The following is a 19,800-nucleotide window of genomic DNA, read 5'->3' on the forward strand; positions in this document are numbered from 1 at the left end:
AGGTACGGGGGATCACAGCTCATGTTGGCTGTGAGGAGAACGAGGGGATTGGTAGGGAGGGTACAAATGCCAGCCCACTGGGTGGGGGTTGCCTTGCACAGCTTCTAGCTTTAGCAGATTCCAAGGAAGTTTCGAGTAACACCTGTGGAACGGACACTGACTGACTGTAGCGGACACTGGCGGTGTCGCTCACAAGTGCTTGGGACTTGCTGTGGGATGCAGCGAGCAGCGGAGCAGAGAGACGCTGGGCCCTGAGGCGCTGCTCTCTGCGGTTCGCACAGGAAGCCTGGTTCTCTGTTTTTGTGCTGGCTCCCAGAGGTTTCGCCTCACTGTGCGTATCTGGTGCAATAATACACGGCGGTGTCTGCGGGCTGGAGGCTGCTCAGCTTCAGGAACACGTGGCCTTTGGAGTTGTCTTTGGTGATGCTGAAGCGGCTTTGGAGAGCATCGTTAAGAGCCGTCCCGCCACCCGTCCATACGGCTCCCACCCATTCCAGCCCTTTCCCCGCTGGCTGGCGCATCCAGTGCATATCGTAACTAGTGAGAGAGATTCCAGACACGGCGCAGGTCAGGGTGAGGGTCTCTCCGGGCTTCTTGACTCCCCCTCCAGACTGCACCAGGCTGATCTGGGACCAGACACCTGCAGAGAGAAGGGAAAAAAAGGGGAAATACGGCAGTGATTCCTGCAGGTGCAGTTTTTAAGGGACATCCGGTCCCGGAGCCCAGCTGCAGCGCAGCCCCCGCTCTTACCCGCGGGGAGCAGTAGGAGGAGGGCGCTGGCCAGGCTGGGGGTCATGGCTGCGGCTGGCGGCTCGTTCTCCAGGCAGGATGAGAAGCTGCAGCCCAGCGCTGGCTCTGAGCGGTGGGAGCGGCCCGCGGCAGAGCTAAGAACAGGCCCCAGGAGCTAATTTGCATAGGCCGGGGGCGGAGCCAAGAGAACGGGGCGACCCAGGCGGGGTGTGACGCAGCATCGCGCTGGGCTATATAAGGGCAGGAGGGTGCCAGGGAACAATTCAACGAGGGAGAGTCCCTGAGAATGGTCAGTTTGCCCCCGTATGATGGGACAATTCAAACCCACTGAATGACCGCGGCTGTACGATCGGTCTGTCTGTCCGTCCTCCCTTTCCTTTAGCGCTGTGGGTAACGTTATATCCCAGCCACGTTCTCTCTCTCTCTGCTGTTCCGCTGCAGAATGTCCTAGCACATGAATGTGGCATCGGGCTTTTAAAAGACGATCGAAGGGCTGGTGGCCTTATCTCGCTCGGTGCCACGGACACGGTGGGGGGAGTCAACTCTGGGCCGAAGGGCGGCTCAAGACTGATCCACAGAAGGGTTAGAGAGGGTGGGATGGGAGTTCAATAGATGGCAGCCCCTCCACCAAGCCCTTTATCCAGGGGAGAAGGTCATGACACGTCTTGATCCGCATGACACGTCTTGATCCGCCCCACCTCAGGGCGCAGGGTTCCAATGGATGTTCATTCACACCCCAGCTCCCACCAGCGAGACTCCGAGGGGATTTCGGTGCCGACAGGGGGCGGGCTTTGAGCATCTCGGGGCGTGTCCGATGTATCCGCACGAGGAGGCGGTGAGGTGCTGAATTCCCTTTGTGGATCTCGGCCTGATCGCCTTCTGAGAGCCGCAGGCAGGTGGCTGTCCGGCTCCCCCAGGCTCCAGTCCTTCCGGAATTCAAACCGCTGCTGAGCTGGGAAGCTCCCGAGGGATTACAAAAAGGACTGCGGTGCCCCTATGTATGGCAATGGGTGGCAAAGCTCATCCTGGCTGCTAGAGAGAGGTGTAACTAGGGTGTTTTCATGCACTTTCCTGTGGGTTTTATCAGCCTAATCTGTGTGTGAGGGAGCCACAGGCAGGAGCTCAGGAGTCCGATTTGGAAATCCCAGCCCTGAGCCGGGTCTCCAGCCGTAGCTGACTGCGGTTTGCTCAGCCATTGACAAGGCCATGCAGGTGCGGCGGGGTTAAAAGCTCAGGGCAGAATTTTGATTCACCCGGATGCCAGTTCTCAACCCCGTTCCCTCTGCCGCACGGTCACTGCTGCCCCCAGGCGGCTCAAGGCAGAGGGTGCAGGCTGGGTTCTTGTAGAATCTCTACCACGTTTTGTGTCACTGTGTGTCCCTAGCACAGTAATAGCGGGCGGTGTCCTCCAACTTCAGGCCGGTCAGTTGCAGGTACAGCAGGTTTTTGGGATTGTCCCTGGAGACGGTGAAGCGCCCTTTGACCGAATCTGTGTAGTGGGTTGTTTCTGAATCGTGTCTGATCCGGACCACCCACTGCAGCCCGGTCCCGGGAGCCTGGCGCACCCAGTTCATCGAGTAGCTGGAGAAAGAGAATCCAGCGGCTTTGCAGGACAGTGTGAGGGACTCGCCTGGTTTTCTGAGTCCTCCCCCAGACTCCACCAGCTCCCCATCGCACCGGGCACCTGCGAACAAAGAACAAGCCAGTCAGGCACCCGACGCGCACACAGAACCGATCGGCAAACGGGTGTAATTCACCGGCACAAGAACGCACTGGAGAGAGCTGTTAGCAAGAGGAGAAAACTCCGCCCGGACAGCATGATAAACGGAGTGAAGTAGAAGAAATAGGCCCAGATTTGCAGACGAGGGGGGGGGGGAGGGGGCTGGAAAGTGTCTCTGGGCGCTTTGGATTTAAGCACAAGCCTTGGCCATGGATTTGCATGATATGCTAGCGGCCCGAGGCGGGACTGGAAGGGCCCGTGGGTATAAAGTCCTGAGCTCCTGGCGGGTTTACACACCGACTTACAGCCAGGAAGGGAACCGCGTTGGTTTCACGCGCCCCGGCCCCACCCTGCGGCAGGTCACAGGAGAACACTGCTGTGATCACTGGAGACAAAGCGCATCCCCGCAGGGCCTGGCGCTGGAACGCGAAAGGGTTAAAATCAGCCGGTGATTTGGGTGCCGGCCCTGCACTGAGCGGGTAGGAACGTGCCCTGCCTGGCTTAGGGCCACACGGCCGCTTTGGAAAACCTGGAGTCAAACCCTCGCTCTGCCTGACAGGTTGCCTCTGCCGAGTGGAAACGGCTCTGAAGTGATTGGTCCCGGAAGCGAAGTGGGTGGTAGGGAAGCGATGGGAACTAGTCAGAGAGCGGGGGTGCTCGGAACACTCACCGCAGGGACTTGCGAATGAGCCAATAGCGTGTGACAGGCTCCTGCGTCTCGCTCCCTCTGCCACTCGGCATCTGGTTAGCGCGGGACAGACTCGTTTATTAGCTCAGACATTTAGTCTCATTGGCCCTTATGGGGAGGGGTTCTTCCCTTCCCCTGCAGGACCTGTGCAGAGCCCAGAGAAAACGGCTGTGACTCTTCTTTGTGTCTGCGGTGGGGGTTTAAAAAAATTTTTCTCAACAAAAAATCCTGGCAGCCGGGGCCCCGTCGGAACTGTTCGAATTGGGCCCCGCACTTCCGAAAGCCGCCCCGTCTGGTGTTTCCGCTCCCCCCTTTTCTTTAACTCCTGCATTCAACCTCACGCTTGTTCGGAATTTTAAAGGTTTATTTATTTTTGGTTGAGGGGAGAAAGCGTCACCGTCTCGCCTAGTGAATCGTCTGCTCTAACCTTGCAATGGCCCCCTGCATTTGTGACCCAAACCCCTAAGTTCCGTGCGAAAGGGATTCCAGCCCCTGAGCGAAGGGCGCAATCTGAGCTGCGGACGCCTCTTAGAGGGATATCAAATACCTTCAGAAGCGGCCCATTGAGAGCATTTGGTGGGTAAATTCGGATTTCTCTTAGAGTAGGTGTGCAAGTGCTGAGGGAAATGGGGAACATCTCTGTCCCTGCTATGGAGCGTGAATGTTTTGTCTTGGACAGTAAAGTGGAACTTAAAGGAAGCATCCAAGATGGGCGTCACGGTTTAGCTGGCTAAAGAGCCTGTCTCATAAACAAAACATTCTGGGTTCAACTCCCACTGGTGTCTTGTAGTCTTCGCTCTCATTGTCTAAATATTGCCCTGGGGAAAAAGAGCCAGCACTGGTCATCAACCAGACATGATCGCGCACGGCTGGAGCGTTCGGGACCCTGATGGCCGGTATCGAATAAACTTGGATTTATTCTCTAGCCCCATTCAGTGTATGTCCAGGGGTATCAACACCCCATCTCAATTTGTGCATAAAAACAGCTTCTCCTTTTGTGCCAAGCCTCCGCTGCGCTCTGTGGCACTGTGTGTCTCTCTGGCGCAGTAATAGGTGGCGGTGTCTGCAGCTGTCAGCGAGCGGAGCTGCAGCGAGACCTGGTTTCTGGCGGTGTCTGCAGAGATGGTGACTCGGCCCTGGAGAGACTGGCCGTAGCTTGTCTCTCCTCCGTACGGATACACCCGCCCTGCCCACTCCAGCGCCTTTCTGGGGGGCTGCCTGAACCAGTTCCAGGTGTAAAGCTGAGTAGAGATGGAGAACCCGGAGACAGCGCAGCTCAGGGTGAGGGTCTCTCCGGGCTTCACCGCTCCCGGGCCGGACTGGACCAGTTGCACCTGGGAGAGGACACCTGGGGAAAGGGAAAGAAAGCGAGGGATGATTTAGCCACTGAACGTCTCTTTGCTGAACGCTAATTTCCCCTCTGGCCCCACAGACACTCACAGCTGGGGGCGGCGAGCAGGGCAAGGAAAAGCAGCAGAGCTTCCATTCTCGTTCCCAGGCACTGAGGGAAACTCCCGAGCGGGCAGGGCCGAGGAGGTCTGTGTCTGGGCAGAGACTGAGGCTCCTAGAACCAGGGGCTGGTATTTAACCCGGCAGCCCAGGACAGGGATTTGCATGCGGGTTCCCCCAGCGGCTATAAAGGGAGGCAGGGAGCGGCGCCTGGTGAGAAGTAAGGTTACACCCGTCTGCATGTCCCAGAGCCAATTCACGCTCAGAGGATTCTTTTGAAAGGGCAGCTCTGGTCTGTGGCTCCAGCCTCCCAGCCGCCCGTGCTCCCAGCGCCCCGGGCATCGCTGCCAGACAGACCCAGCAGCGAGGCGATGGCCCGAAAGGTGGCTGCAGTCTGCCCCCCTGCCAAAGAGAGAAAGAAACTGCTCTATAGCGCAGAGGTCCGTGGCTCTGAGGCTAAATCAGCCTGCGAGGTGCTGCGGTGCCCGGCGATGGGTTTGTGCGATTGTCGAGCTAAGACGTTGTGACGTAGTGGGGGTACTTGCTGGGCTGTGGTGACCTCTGCTGTCTGGAGCAAGACCCAGCAGGGAAAACCTTATTATGCAAAGGTGACTCCATACCGCTTGAACCAGCCAACCCCCCATGGGGAGAAACAAAGGGAGGTGGAAGGCTGCCCTGGCTGGGGGCAGGGCTTGGAGAGGGGGAGTTAGTTCCTGGCTGGAAAGCAGGGAAGAAGGAACTGGGGAGGGGGCTGGGATCCCCCCATCTCAAAGGGGGCACTGAGGCCTCTTAGCCCCAGTTCCTGTAACCAGATTACATCTGTGCTATGCTGTATCCTGGAGGAGCAATAAACCACCCTCAATTCTACTGGCTGGTGGAGTCTGTTTGTGCCATTTCGGGGTGCAGGAGCCGGGGGACCCCCAATGCGCTGTCAAGACGTACATTGAGTGTTTGAGAGACTGAACCAAGGTCCCCCGCCCCGTTGTGCTCCGCGCTGCACAGACGCAAAGGAAACCGAGACCAGTCATTAGGAAGTGGCCACACCCCTTACCCTGTAGTTTCTATGAGGGGCCTATGCACATGGGTGAGCCAACGGAAACGACACAATTTCTTCTTCTTTTTAATTAATTGCCTCCAGAAATCTCTGCTGGGATACTTTAGTCTGGCCTGACGCCTGGCAGGAGCTACGCCGGCACTGCTGGGTGCAGAGCAGGCTTGTCTGTTAGGGGGAAGCGCCCTTACCCTAACCCTGTGTGAAGTAGTGGGGGTAACTTGCTAGGGCTGTGGCGACCTCTGCTGTCTGTAGCAAGACCCATCAGGGAAGGGGGGAGTCATTATGCAAAGGTGGCTCCAAACTGGTCTGACCAGCCACCCCCATGGGGAGAAACAAAGGAAGGTGGAAGGCTGCCCTGGCAGGGGGCAGGGCTAGAGGAGAGGTGGTTAGTTCCTGTCTGGAAATGAGGGGAAAAGGAGCTGGGGAGGGGGCTGGGACTCCCCCTTCTCAAGGGGGGCACTGAGGCCTCTTAGCCCCAGTTCCTGTAACCAGATTACATCTGTGCTGTGCTGTATCCTGGAGAAGCAATAAACTACCTCCATTCTACTGGCTGGGGGAGTCTGCTCGTGCCATTTGGGGGTGCAGGAGACGGGGGACCCCAACGCACCATCACACCCTGTTTAAGAGTTAAAGCCTGATGAGGGAGATTCTGTTTACACAGTTGTGGGTATAGATCCAGTTGCTGGGCCTGGCGCGGGATACCCTTAGGAAGTGCTGCCCCCGCGCAGCAAAAGGGGGGAACGATTCTGCCCCTTGGATTTTTGTATCAGCGGCTTTATCGAGGAGGGGAGGGGTTTGGCTGTTCCTGGTGGAGAAGAGACACATAGGACTGGACGGGACCCGGAAGGGGGGGGGCACCTATTGCAGCGCTGTGCGCTCCTGGAGTGTTCCCGAGATTATCGAGTGTTCCCGGGGCTGCGGCTGCAGGGCAGAGCCACTAGGGGGAAATGGCCCCTGAATTCTGGGGTTTCTCTCTCAAGGAAAGTCAGAGCTGGGCCATGTCGAGGAGGGGGCGGAGTGATATTGGGAAACACTTGGGAAAATAACTTCAGATTGGTTCCGCAGTCTCGGCTCCTTCCTCTGCGCTGACACGCCCGTTTGGAACCTGGTCTGAGTGGGAGGGTCGCAGGGGGGAGCAGCTCAAACATGCCAAGGAGCTGCCCAGAGGCAAGACATGAGCCCTGGGAGGCTCTGGCTTAGAGGGGACATGACATCCCCAGGCACAAAGGGGGGAATCCAGCCCGGCCCCGGAACCGACATCTCAGCTTGTCTCCGCCCTCAGAGAACACCCGGGACAGACGGGCACAGGACCATCGTCACCGCCCCATGGGTCGGACCCTCGTTCCCTTCAGTCCGAGAGCAGCTCCGGGACAGTGGCCTGTGACAGATGCCCAGAGTCAGTGAGGAACCCCGCAGCTGGCACGGCGGGGTCCCCTGCTTTCCCCATTAACTTCAGACCGATTTCCATTGGAGGGAGGATTGGCTAGAACCCGCAACACGAGGTTTAACTTCCCTTCAGCCTTGCGTGGGGAGGGCTGTGATAATTTCGGGTGTTCTTCAGATCCCCGCACATGTCCCGTCTGTTCCAGTCACAGCAGTGACAGGAGCCGAGCTTCCTCCCGTGACCAGTGAGGGGTCGCAGTGTGGGTGAGCCACTGAGCTATACACGCAGAGGGGATAGAAACAGAGGGGGGCGGGCTCAGTGTGATATTTCGCAGCATCTCAGGGAACAGCGTGTCACGCCCGGTCAATGCCGGTGAATGTTGCTTAAGAACAAAGGGCCGATGGGGCTGGACTCTTTGTGACGCTGCGGATGGAACGCCCGGGCCCAGCCCTTGGAATGTTCGATGCCGAACACGGTCCGGACATCCGGCCCCTGAATGAAAAAGCGAGGCTCCGTGGAATTATGGTCTCTCTGCGTGAATGGCTGTATAGTTCAAAGAGGCGTGGCCTGAACAGTGACACCGGAAATGACGTGTCCGGAGCTGGCTGTGCTCGTGGAGGGGGAAGGGCTCATTACCGTGTGTCGGTCTCTGGATGTAAATATCTGAGTCTAGTTTGGTGTTCTGCGAAATAACTTTGTCTCATTTCTCATCGTTCAGGTAATTGTGGTTCATGGTCATGTTCCAATTAACACCGCCCTTGCATTTCCGGGTCTGCTCCCCTTCCCGTTCACACCGATGTTTGGGGGGATTCGCACGGGACGCTCAGACCCGCTGCTCCTAGCTGCTGGTGGGAATGTGTCCCTGGGCACCAACCCCTCTCATAACCTTACGCGCTGAAATGCCGCAGGCAACCCTCAGTCTGGGCTCAGTCCGCCGCCTGGATGCCCTAAAGGCCCCGCTTCTCCCTCTGCCTTCCCTGGGAGGAGGGAGCCTCACACTGAGCAGGGTCTGAGCAGAGAGTCCCTGGGGCGCGAGGCCGGATGCAGCTGTTCGTTCCCTCTGCTCCGGGAAACACCCACTGGGCATCCGCTCCCTGCGCTCCTCGGGGAGTTGGGCTCAGCAGCGCCTGTCTCCTTCTCCTAGCTGGGCGCCGGGCTCGTCAGAGGTGGGGGTGGGGGCTCTGCGCGAGTTTTTTGTGCGAGCTCGGATTCGCTTCCTCTCAGTGTGTGTGTGTGTGTGTGTGTGTATCTGGCGCAGTAATACACGGCGCTGTCCTCCGTTCTCAGGTTGTTCATTTGCAGGTAGAAGCTGGCGCTGTCCTTGGAGGCTGCGAACCGGCCTTGCACAGAGGCGGCGTAGTAGTTGTTTGACGGATCATTGTAGATGACCAGCCACTCCAGCCCTTTCCCGGGCTGCTGCCTGACCCAATGCATCCAGTGGCTGCTGAGAGCAAACCCGCTGGTGGCGCATTGCAGCTTATGGGCCTCTCCGGGCTTCTTCAGAGCTGGGCCCGACTGGATCAGAACCACCTGCGAGCGGGCCCCTGGGGAGAAGGAAAACAGGGAAATTGGAAATTAAAACATTTGCAACGGATGGAAGCCGCGTATTTAACTCAGGAGGAGGGAAAGGAGCCGCGTGAACCACATTGTCCAATAAAGGGGGTGAGACCCCCAGCGCTAAACGCTGTTATAAATCCCATCGCTGGCAGCATCCCCCCCAGAGCAATCCCTTGTCCCTGCCGTGGGTGAAAATACCTTCCCAAGCCGCAGCGAGGAGAACTAGAAGCAGCCAAAGTCTCATTGTCCCTGTCGCTGAAGGGGGAAGTTCTCCGGGGACTGGCTGGTCACTGCCCAGACCCAGGGGGCTGCGGATTGTCCCTGCGGGTGCAGCCTGGGCAGCGACAGGGACAGATTTAAACAGGAACCTCTCTCCCGTATTTGCATAGCCCCTCCCTGAGACACATAAAACCTCCTCACTGAACGAGCCCAGTTCACTTGCCCGGGGATTCAGACGGGGCAGAAGGGAGCGAGGGAGGATCCCTCAGGGAGCAGTGATCACTCCTAGGACCCTGCCTGGCCAGGCCCGGTTCCTTGCTCTGTCCCAGACTCCCTGTGTTCCCCGGGACAAGGCACTTGATGGCGGATTGTTCTAGGTATCGAGGTGTCAGGAGGGATTTTCTGAAGCACCCAGGTGACCAACTCCCATAGGTGTGCGGATGCCAGAACACCCCGATACAAGAAAACCCCGTCAGCGCCCCCGCTGGAGAAGACACAAGGACACCCATCGTACCGCTCAGGGCATGGGGGAATGGAGATGCTTGGATCGAACCAGCCTTCGCAAAGAAAAGGGCGGCCGGGAACAAAGCCCCTCCGCGGGGCCACACGTTACTTCCTTGTGTCACAAGAGGGGGCGCCTTGTCTGGCTGGGAGAGCACCGGTAACTTTCTCTCTGAGCCGTGTCATTCTCATGGGCATGTCAGGCCGGCTGGACCCTGAGCTAGGCAGAGACACGGGAGCTTTGTGAGTAACAACCCCGGGAAAAGGCACCAGAGAGTCACAACGAGAGCCCCGCCCCCAGTGTGACCAATGGCCCAGTCCCCAGGGTCTCCGCACGGTTGAAAACCCTCTTCCTTCCATTAATGTAGGCCCGGCTCTGCCCTGTGTCACTGTATGACCCCAAGAGCAGCACTAGGGGGCGCTGTCTGCAGCTGTCAGCGCGCGGAGCTGCAGCGAGACCTGGGTCCTGGCGGTGTCTGCGGAGATTGTGACTCGGCCCTGGAGGGAGGGGGCCTAGAAAGCTGCTCGGTCTGTACCACTTGTTTCCCACCCATTCCAGCCCCTTCGCCGCGGGCTGCCGGACCCAGCCCCAGGCGGCACTGACGGTGGCGATACAGTCTCCGGAGATGCTGCAAGTGAGTGTCAGGGACTCCCCGTGTTTCGCCGCTCCTGGGCCCGTTAACTGCAGCAGCACTTAGGAGGGGACCCCTGCTAGGGAAACAGGAAATGACGGAGCGAGCCAGGCCCTGTCCCCTGGGAGGCAAGAACATGTGAAATTTAAACATCCTGACACTGCGCCTAAGGAAATGAGGCACCCAACTGCCACTGAATCGCTTTGGAATCCAGGCATCTCATTCCCTTGGGCTGCCTGGAACAGCTCCTCTTCTGCAGACAATTCAGCAGGGACGCCCAGTAGTCACGCACAGTCAAGGAGAGGCGCAGAGAGTCTCCGGGCTTCTTCACATCCCCTCCGGACTCCACCAGTTGCACCTGGGGCCGGGCACCTGGAACACAGACCGGTTATCAATATTGGTATCACACAAGAAGAATTTAATATGCTCCCACCTCTGCCGTTATTCAGAGGAAGAAAATACCTTCCAAAGCCGCGACAGCCAAAATTACTAGGAACAAAAGATTCATTGTCCTCGGTGCTGGAGGGCAAAGTTCTGCGGATGGTCCCTGCGGGTGCAGCCTGGGCAGAGAGAGGCACAAATTTAAACAGGAACCTCTCGCCCCTATTTGCATGACCTGCTGCTTATAACGGAATAAATGAGCCAGCCCATGAATCTCTGGCCCTGACCGCAGTTCTCCTGCTCCCGAACACACACTCACAGCCGGGGGCCGAGAACGGGGAAAGGAAAAGCCACCGACATTTCATTCTCGCTTTACTGCACTGAGGGAAACTCCCCAGCGGCCTGTCCCGGCAGGTTTGTTTTTGTTCATTCCCTTTGGGGCACCTCGAACTGGCCACTCTGGGCAGACAGGACACTGGGCTAGAGGGACCTTTGGCCTGACCCAGTCGGGCCCTTCCCTGTTCTTAAGAGACAGAATCTTGTGGCGGCCCGTATCACGGTGGGTCCCAGCGGGTGCAGTGATACGTGCCGGTGTCCCCAGCGCTCAGCGAGCGGAGCTGCAGGTAAAACTCGTTCTTGGCGTCACCCTTGGAGATGGTCGCTCGGGATTTCAGGGCCGCCGCGTAGTTTGTGCTCCCGGAGAAATGGACGCGCCCGACCCATTGCAGCCCGTGGCCGGGCAGCTCCCGCACCCAGTTCCACCAGGCTTGGGTGGAGATGGAGTCCCCGGATACCGCACAAGTGACTGTCAGGTCCCCGCCAGGGGCCACCAGTGCCGGGGCGGACGGGACCAGCTGGATCCCGGAGAGGGCACCTTGGAGAGGGGAGAGACACCGAGAAGTGAGGCCTCAGGGAGACTCCAGATCATAAGCAACAAACAGAAAGAAGGTGGAATCCCCCCCGTGTCTCCCCTCCCCTTTCCACCCCCCCCCCCTCTCTCTCACACACACACAAGGCCACAGCAGGGGAAGGAGAAGGGCAGTGACCGGAGCTTTCCTCATTATTCCAGACGCGGATGGAGAGAAACCTCTGGGGGTTTCTGTATAAACAAGACTCCAGGTGGCTGATTTGCATGAAGCGTCCGCGCTTCAGTGGCTCTTTGCGGCCACGCCCTCCTCCCCCTCCTGTGCACAGAGGAGGGGGCCGTGCGTGGAGGAGTCCTGGCCCCTGCCCCAGATCTGGGAAGGGAATCGGCCCCGCTGGCTCCTGGCAGACGGTCTTTGGGAACCAGGAGCCCGTGGCCCTGTCCCCGGTTTGGGAGCAGATGAGGGTTTATGGGGTAAAGCAGAACGGGCTGGAAGATCCGGCTCCTCAGTTGTTACCAGCTCTCAGAGGGCAGCGGGTGGGAGCGAATGGTTAGAACAGCACAAGGGAGGTGATGGGGCTTCTCTTCCGAGTGAGGCACCGACTGTATCTGTGACCCGGGCAAGGTCCCTTAAAGGAAGATTTTTCAAGGGAACTGAACATTTCTGTTAAGTTAGGCTGGAGTCTCACAGAATCCTGGCGCCTAACTCCCTAAGGTCCCCGGGAAATTCAAGCTCTGATTTCAGAACACCCCTTCCAGCACCCTTAACTCCCTGCCTTGGAGGATCTGAGCAATGCTGAGTAAATCTTGTAGTATTTAATTACAACCGATTTTCTCTTCTTTTCTGCTGTTGCACTTAGCAGCACACTCTGCAGAGCCTAGGTTTGGAGGAGGAATCGAGACCACTGAAAGCAATGGATTTTGAAGGCAATAGATAATTTATTCCCTGAAAGCCCCTTAGGCCTTTGCCCAGATATACACAAATCTAAAGTAAAACTCTCAAAAGCACCTCATAAATTACAAGCCTAAGTCCCATTTTCAAAAGTGACCTTTCATTTTGGAAGCCCTCAGTGACCCAAGAAACTTTGCCCCATTTTTCAAGAGTGATTTTAAGGATTTAGGGCTTTAAATCCCGTTGACTTTACAAGATTTAGGGAAACCTTCTTCCGAGCTCCCCTGTGACTCAGTGCTCAGTTTGGAGGGCATGAAACTCTGGGGAAAATGGCCTATGGGGCCCAAGTTTGAGGCAGGGGTGGCTGGGCAAATACCAGCGTCTGGGCCGGATCTGGTCCTACAGGGCTAACCACTGCTGTATTTACCTGCGCCTCTGCAGGTCTGGGGGAATCCGAGCTCCCATTGGCCACGATCGGTCCTTCTCAGCCAATGAGAGCAGCGATCTCTCGTAGCAGAGCAGCAGCGGCCCACCAGGGGGTAACTCTGCTAAACCGCTGGTTTTTTTGGTCCACTCTTTTCCTGAGGCCTGTTTTTGTGCTAAGGCGCATCACTGGGGTTTATTCTGCCGGTAGGTGCTCCTAGCGCAGTAGTAGGTTCCTGTGTCTTGTGGAGACAGATTCTCCACTCGCAGGGAGAACTCGTTCTTGGAAGGGGCCACAGAGATGGTGGCTCTTTTGTGAATGTCAGGGAGATAGATGGTGTTTCCATACCTGTCTATCAATGCCAGCCACTCCAGCCCTTTCCCTGGAGGCTGCCTGAGCCAATGCCACCAGTCTGAGCCAGTGGAGAGGGCAGACTCCGAGACAGCGCAGGTCAGACTGAGGGACCCTGAGACCGTCACCTCTCCTGACCCGGACTGGGTCATCTTAAAACCCAAGATGGGGGCTGTCAAGAGAGGGGAAAAGCGTCAATGGAAGAGGTAATAAACCAGAAATGAAGGGTGGTTTTGTCTAAGACAGACTCCCAAGGTCCCACTGAGATTGACTGGGAACCGGGCACCTAACTCCTCGACACCCAGCCCAAGTAGAGTTCTCCCCACAGTCAGCCCCCAGATACTCACAGGCCTGGAGGGCTGAGATGAAAACGCAGAACAAGGACAGGTTCATGGTGTTTCTTCACTGGAAAAAAAAACACTTCGGCGCAGCGAGTAACCAGCTCAGTTCCCTGGAACTGACTCTGGTCTTGCCATTCTGGAGTTGCTCTTTAAAGAGGGACCCGAGGGCACTGGTTTTCATGCATGTTTCACAGAGTGTCACACCCCGGATGGGGTGGGGCTGAGCAAGAGAAATCGGTCGGTAAATTCCTCCAGAATCTCAGTTCCTTGTTGATGCATCTGTCCAGGGGGTGAAACTGACTCCCGTGTTGTGTGCAGAGGGACAGCAACATGCTGGGAAAGGGGGGAGGGGTAACGCGCTGACCCGAAATCCAACATCCCCACTGTTTCCTATCGAGACGGGACCAGGTCCCACGTGGGTTTGCTCTTGTGACCGCAACGCCACTGAAAAAACTGAAACTTGCTGGGGCCCTGCTCCCGCCAGCTGCTCCGAGAGAACAGCGACCCCTGCAGGGTGACTGGGGGTGTCACTGCGCGCGGAATGTGACGCAACCAGGGAATCCGAACGGCCTGAGCATCTGGGCTCCAGTGCGGAAGCCCAAGGGGGGTGGCCCGCTCCGCCCCTTGCCCGTGTAGACAGAGGGCCCCTGTCTGAGTGTTTGATCTGGACAAATGCCCCGGCCAGGAAATGGCTCAGATGCTGTGGAGCTGGGGACGGAATTCCCACCCCTAGCACGAGAGCGGGACCTGGGCTCTCCAGCCGGCACCGGATTTGCAGCCTCCGGCTCCGTCTTCCCAGCCAGGAGCGGAAGGCACCGGCCAGTGAGCCCGGCTGCAGTAGCCAGAGCTCGGAGTGACCCTCCCTGCGGCCTTTCCCCGCTCGGAGGAGAGAGGCCCGGACTCGCAGCCCCAGGGGGTCTGGGGCTCGGTGTCAATGGGGGGAGATGGGGTTTGTCCCACAAGTGCTGCGCCTGGCCGGGGGATGGGGATGAAGCCACCAGGCAGGGAGACCGCTGGGCGGGAAGCGGCTGCCCTCTGCCGCTCGCACACGCAGCCTGGTTCTCCTCACGGCTGGTTTTAGCGCTGGCTCCGGGAGGTTTCCCCTGACTGTGTGTTTGGCGCAGCGATACAGGGCGGTGTCCGCGGGCTGCAGGCCGCTCAGCCGCAGGGACACTTGGCTTGCGGAGGTGTCTCTGGTGATGCTGAGGCGATTTCTAAGAGCGTCGCTGTACGCGGTGTTTCCCGTGTACCAGATAACCCCGACCCATTCCAGCCCCCTCCCCGCCGGCTGGCGGGCCCAGTGCACCCCCACGCTAGTGACTGAGAAGCCCGACACGAGACAGGTCAGAGCGAGGGTCTCCCCGGGCTTCTTAACTCCCCCACCGGACTCCACCAGGCTGACCTGGGACCTGACACCGTCCACACTCACTGCGATGAGCGCTGTAAACAGCCAACCCCTCATTGTCCCTGGTGCTGGCGGGGAAAGTTCTCCGGGGACTGTCTGGTCACTGCCCAGACCCAGGGAGCTGCGGATTGTCCCTGCGGGTGCAGCCTGGGCAGAGACAGGGACCGATTTAGGCAGGAAACTGTCGGTCCGATTTGCATATCCCGCTGCTTATAAAAGAGAGACAAACTCCTTCCCTTGTTTATCCGAATCACTCACTCAGGGGACCCGGGCTGCGCTTTCCTTGGTGTTTGTACAGCGCCGAGCGCGCTGAGGTGGGCGCTTCAGTGTCCGTTTCCTCCAAGGACAAAGGTTCCTCTGCCTTGAATGACCCCAAATCCCTGGGCCACGCGTTAGAGCCAGCCCAGTAGCTGCTGGCTGGTGTCTCGGAGCTCACGCGAGGTCCGGGGCGGGTTCTGTTGATGGGGTATGGGGGGGGGGGGTGTTTTGCAGAGAGGAACGCTGGGGATAGATGCTGGGGGCAACGGGATGAGCCCCGCTGGGGGGTGGGTGTCTCTGTGCGGTGGTAATGGCCGCGGGAGGACCCGGGGGGAGAGGAGGTTTCTGGGGGGCGGGATGGGCGGGGCGGGGCCAGGAAGACAACAGGACAGGTTCGCTCTCTCGCAGAGTTATCCTAAGGGGATTCAATGCCCGCAGAAGGCTGGGGGGCGGTGCCACATATCGCCAGGACCCAGCGCTGCAGAGGGAGCGCGATGTAAAACGGCCCGGCGCATACTCGTGTACTTCTCAGGCTCTGGACCCTGTCCCTCGGGCTGGGAGATGTCAGACTCTCTCAGCGCTGCGGGACCCAGTTCCTTTTCCAGGTTGTGTAAGTCTGGAGAATAATTGGGCTTTTATTTCCGAACTCCGAGTAGTGAGAGAAAAAGGAACTCGGGGGTCCTACGACCCGGGTATGTCCTGGGAGCCGTGAATCTGTGTGCACCAGAGCAGAAAGCTTCTCTCTCCTTCGCTCCCTACGAGGCTGGGGATTCGCTTTCACCCAACGTAGTCTGTGTCTGACACAGAAGGAAGGGCTGGGAGGAAGGGGATGTTACTGCTGCGGCTGAGCGCCCTGTATTTACACAGCAGGGTCCTGACTTCTTTTTCTTAGTGGACCCTTGCATCCGTGATGGCGCTTTGGGGTTTTCCGTCTCCTGCATCCCAGTAATGGTACGAACAGACTCCACCAGCCAGTAGAATAGAGGGAGTTTACTGCTTCTCCAGGATACAGCACAGCACAGATGTAATCTGGTTCCAGTGCAGGCCTAGGATGCCTCAGCCCCCCTTGAGATGGGGGAGACTCGGACCCTAAATTCCAGCCCCTTTCCCTAGGCTGTCTCCTCCATGCTCCCAGGCAGAAACTAACTCACATCCAGCCCTGCCCCCAGCCAGGGCTCCACTCCGCCTTCTTCCCATTGCACCGCTCCCAGGGAGATACCGGTCGGACACATTCGGAGCCCCCTTTGCATAATGACTCATCCCCTGCCCTGCTGGGCCCTGCTGCAGCCAGCAGCCAGTGGAGGTCACTCACAACCCACTGCCCAGCATAGCAACCAGCAAGGTACCCCCCACTACGTCACAGCATCCCACCCCAAATTCCCCGCTGTTGGCTAGGCTGCTGGAGAGCCCCGGGGCAGTAGGGGTCGGGATTGCGTGCTTGGCCGCTGTTCGCTGTCACCCTGCTCCCTAGCCGCTTCGCAGTGGCAAGAACTGCTGTCTTTACCGCTTCGCTCGCTGGGGCTTCCCTCCGAATTATCGTGTTCCCACTGCGCCTGTGCGGCGGAGATTGGTGAATGGGACCTTGTGTAGCACGTTCTTTCGCCTCTTCCTTCCCTGGCTCCCCCGCCCTCGCGGTGTCGCCACTGAGAAATGACGAGCCTGCCTCCAGAAGGGAGATCCCCGCAACTTTGAGTGGGCGGGCGAGTGGAGAGCCGCGGGTGCCGGCTCCGGCCGGCCGGCTTGGGACCGCGTGTGGGTGTGTTCGCCCCTTCTCTTTGAATCAGGGGCTGTAGCGGTTTCCCACCCTCGCGGCAGGTGTTGCTGCGGGGTAAAGGCAATCAGCGCTTGTGACGACGCCACGGCGAGGGGCGACGAGGTTCATATGAGGACACAGTAACATTAAGACGCAGGCTGTTGCATTTTCGGAATGTGGCAGCCAATGGCTGCGGAGACAATCGCGGTGCTAGAGAACTGGAGAATGTGAGCCCACCAAAGAGCAGGGCTCTCCGGTGACACGGAGCTGTGAGCTCGGGACCTTGGTCAATGTCTCCTTTGCCCAACCCCCTCCCCCCATTTTCCGACGCCCACGGGCGGATCTGGGGAGCATGCAGGAGAACGGGGACAGGGCTGTGCCGGGGGGAGGCTCTGGGGGTCCGCGGGCGCACAGGGAGGGGGACACGTACAGGCACAGGGGTGTTAAAGGGAGCACTAGCAGGTCTGTGCATGGCCAGGGGCACACGGAGCGGAACACGCGTGGCAGGGGCAGTGGGAATCTGTCCACAGCGAGACTAACTTCAGGGCCTGGCTCTGGGACCGGAACTAGCTCACTGGTGTCAGGCACTAGCGGTATCAGGAGCCCTCGGTGTTTCACCCGGGAAGGGGGTTTCTTTAAAAACGCCGCTCCCCGACCGCACCGGTTCTTTCAACACAAAAAGGGGAAAGTTTCTGTCCCCGCGTTGTTCTCTGCACTGTTGAAAAACCGCTTCCCCTTTTCGTGCCAGTCCCTGCGCTGCTGTGTGTCACTGTGTCTCTGGCGCAGTAATAGGTGCCGGTGTCCGCAGCTGTCAGCGAGCGGAGCTGCAGCGAGAACTGGTTCTTGGCGGTGTCCTGTGTGATGGTCACTCGGCCCTGCAGCGCGCTGGCGTAGTTAGTGTGCCAGCTGCTCGGTCTGTAGTAAATGCGCCCCACCCATTCCAGCCCGTTTCCTGCGGGCTGTCGGATCCAGTACCACTCAATATTGGCGTTGGAAACCGAGTCTCCGGAGATGGTGCAAGTGACTGTCAGGGACTCCCCGGGCTTCGCCGCTCCCGGGCCCGTTTCCTTCAGTGTCACTTGGGAGAGGACCCCTGGGAGGGAAATACGGGAATAGCTGAGTGAGCCAGGCCCTGTCTCCCGGGAACACGAAAATTAAAAACTCTGGAACCGCAGCTAAGGGAATGAGGCACCCGACTGCCACTGAATTGCATTTGGATCCGGACACCTAATTCCCTTAGGCTGCCTCGAACAGCTCCTCCTCTACAGCAAGGATCCCTCCTGGCCCCCAATAGCCACGTACCTAAAGGGGCCTCCAGCATAAAGAGGAAAATCAGCAGCAGGTTCATCTTCAGAGAGGCCTAAAACTGCGCCCAGCAGCCAGGCCCGGGCAGGTCTGTGTCTGGGGGGAGACTGAGAGTCCTCCAACCAGGGACTTGTATTTAAACAGAGAACCCCCGGGTAGGGATTTGCATGAGGCTTTCCCCGTGTGAATATAACAGGTGACAGGGGCTGAGCTGCGCCTGCACGCGGATGTCTCCCTGGGACGCTGTGCCCTTCACGGAATGAGCAGATCAGCTAAGTGTGAAACCGCCGAAGCAATTTAGACACCCCGAACTCAGTTTAAACCAACAGCATTTAGCCATTGAACCCGCTCAACGGCCTCTGAAATTCTCAGCCCAACATAAGTGCAAGTCGGAGCCTTCTGCGGCATGAAGGAATAGTTGGAGAAGGGAAATTACGCCCCTTCTTCTGTGGTACGAGCTGGGATTGTAAGAAAGCCCCACGGAAATAGGAACCCAAAGGCCATTCAAATTTAGTAGGATTTGGACATTTAACTCCCTCACAGCGCCTCTGAAACCCTGCTAGGCAGAGAGGGAGTCTCACGGACTGCACTGCGCAGGCGCAGAGACATTGCTGGCATGATTCCAATCCGTTGAGTTCAATGGGCGTCTCTGGGCTGACAGGAATGTCTCTCGATCACGTGACTTAGTGACATCACATCAGCTACCTTCGGAAGACAGTGATGCTCTGAGACTGGCCCTTCGCCCCCTTCGGACGTTCGCACCCATCGGATTCTCTGCCAGCGGCCCTTGGGAGAAAGGACCCGGGCTCACAATCTGGATCATACCTGCCGGGGAATGTTTACTTTGGGCAATTATCTGCAGGTGCCATTTCCGAGCATAAGTTACATTTCTGATTATTGGGGTCACAGAAACTCCTGTTAATGCTCAGGCGCCCTTCTGGTTTTCAAAGGGAAACTGACCGGTACGTTGGCTACTGAGAAAGCTTGAGAAAAGGGCCCAAAGCGCGCTGCTAGCAGCTGATTTCTGTGGTGTAGTGATTATCACGTTCGCCTAACAAGTGAAAGGTCTTGGTGCAAAACGAAGTGAAAACAAAGTTGCTTTCCCTTTCCTTCCTGCAACGCCCATTTGACTTCCAGTCCCAACACATTTCTTGAATAACCCTTAACTCCGGTGCTTTCTTCCTCATTGTTGTTTCCTTTCATGGGACTGTCAGGACGGGACTAACCTGCATGTGGAGGGCCGGTTACAGATGCTGATTTGGGAGCTTGGCTGCCGGCCACTTGAGCTCCTCCAGCCCACCCTAAACCCCTTTCTTAGTCCTGATCCTTCTAGGCTATGTCTACACTATCGGCTTCTTGCATACATCCACACTGCCATGTGTGAGATGTGCTTTTGCTCAAGAGCACCCATCTGCAGTGTGGACACTCTCTTGCACAAGAAAGCTCTGATGGCCATTTTAGCCATAGGGCTTTTTGTGCAAGAAATACCTGCAGCACATCCAGGCTATATCTACACCCCACAAAGTGTCTACACTGCCCGCCCACTCTTGCACAAGGAAATGTAAAGTGCAGTGTGGTAAAAGATGGTCCTTGCACAAGAGTTAGCCTCTTTTTTAACCAGGGCTGTGTCTGGTTAAAATCAGCCGCTTTTCCGGAAAAACTTGCCAGCTGTCTACACTGGCCACTTGAATTTCCATAAAAGCACTGACTTCCTACTGTAAGAAATCAGTGCTTCTTGCGGAAATACTATGCTGCTCCCTTTCAGGCAAAAGTCCTTTTGCGCAAAACTTTTACGCAAAAAGGCCAGTGTAGACAGCTCAGATTTGTTTTCTACAAAAAATCCCTGATCGCAAAAACGGCGATCAGGGCTT

The 19,800-nt window shown here is 57.7% G+C and overlaps 1 pseudogene across 1 annotated transcript; it reads right to left on the reverse strand.

Moving 5' to 3' along the window:
• Positions 1-16,709: 16,709 nt before the first annotated feature.
• Positions 16,710-18,028, reverse strand: LOC149521069 (immunoglobulin heavy variable 4-61 pseudogene; annotated as a pseudogene). The gene is made up of 3 exons (XR_016348073.1): positions 17,927-18,028; positions 17,395-17,717; positions 16,710-16,814 (listed from the first exon to the last, which is right to left on the reverse strand). The product of XR_016348073.1 is annotated as an immunoglobulin heavy variable 4-61 pseudogene (transcript).
• Positions 18,029-19,800: the final 1,772 nt, after the last annotated feature.

This window comes from Pelodiscus sinensis, chromosome 30, assembly GCF_052426305.1.
Source record: "Pelodiscus sinensis isolate ZL-2025 chromosome 30, ASM5242630v1, whole genome shotgun sequence".
Lineage (NCBI taxonomy): Eukaryota > Metazoa > Chordata > Testudines > Trionychidae > Pelodiscus > Pelodiscus sinensis.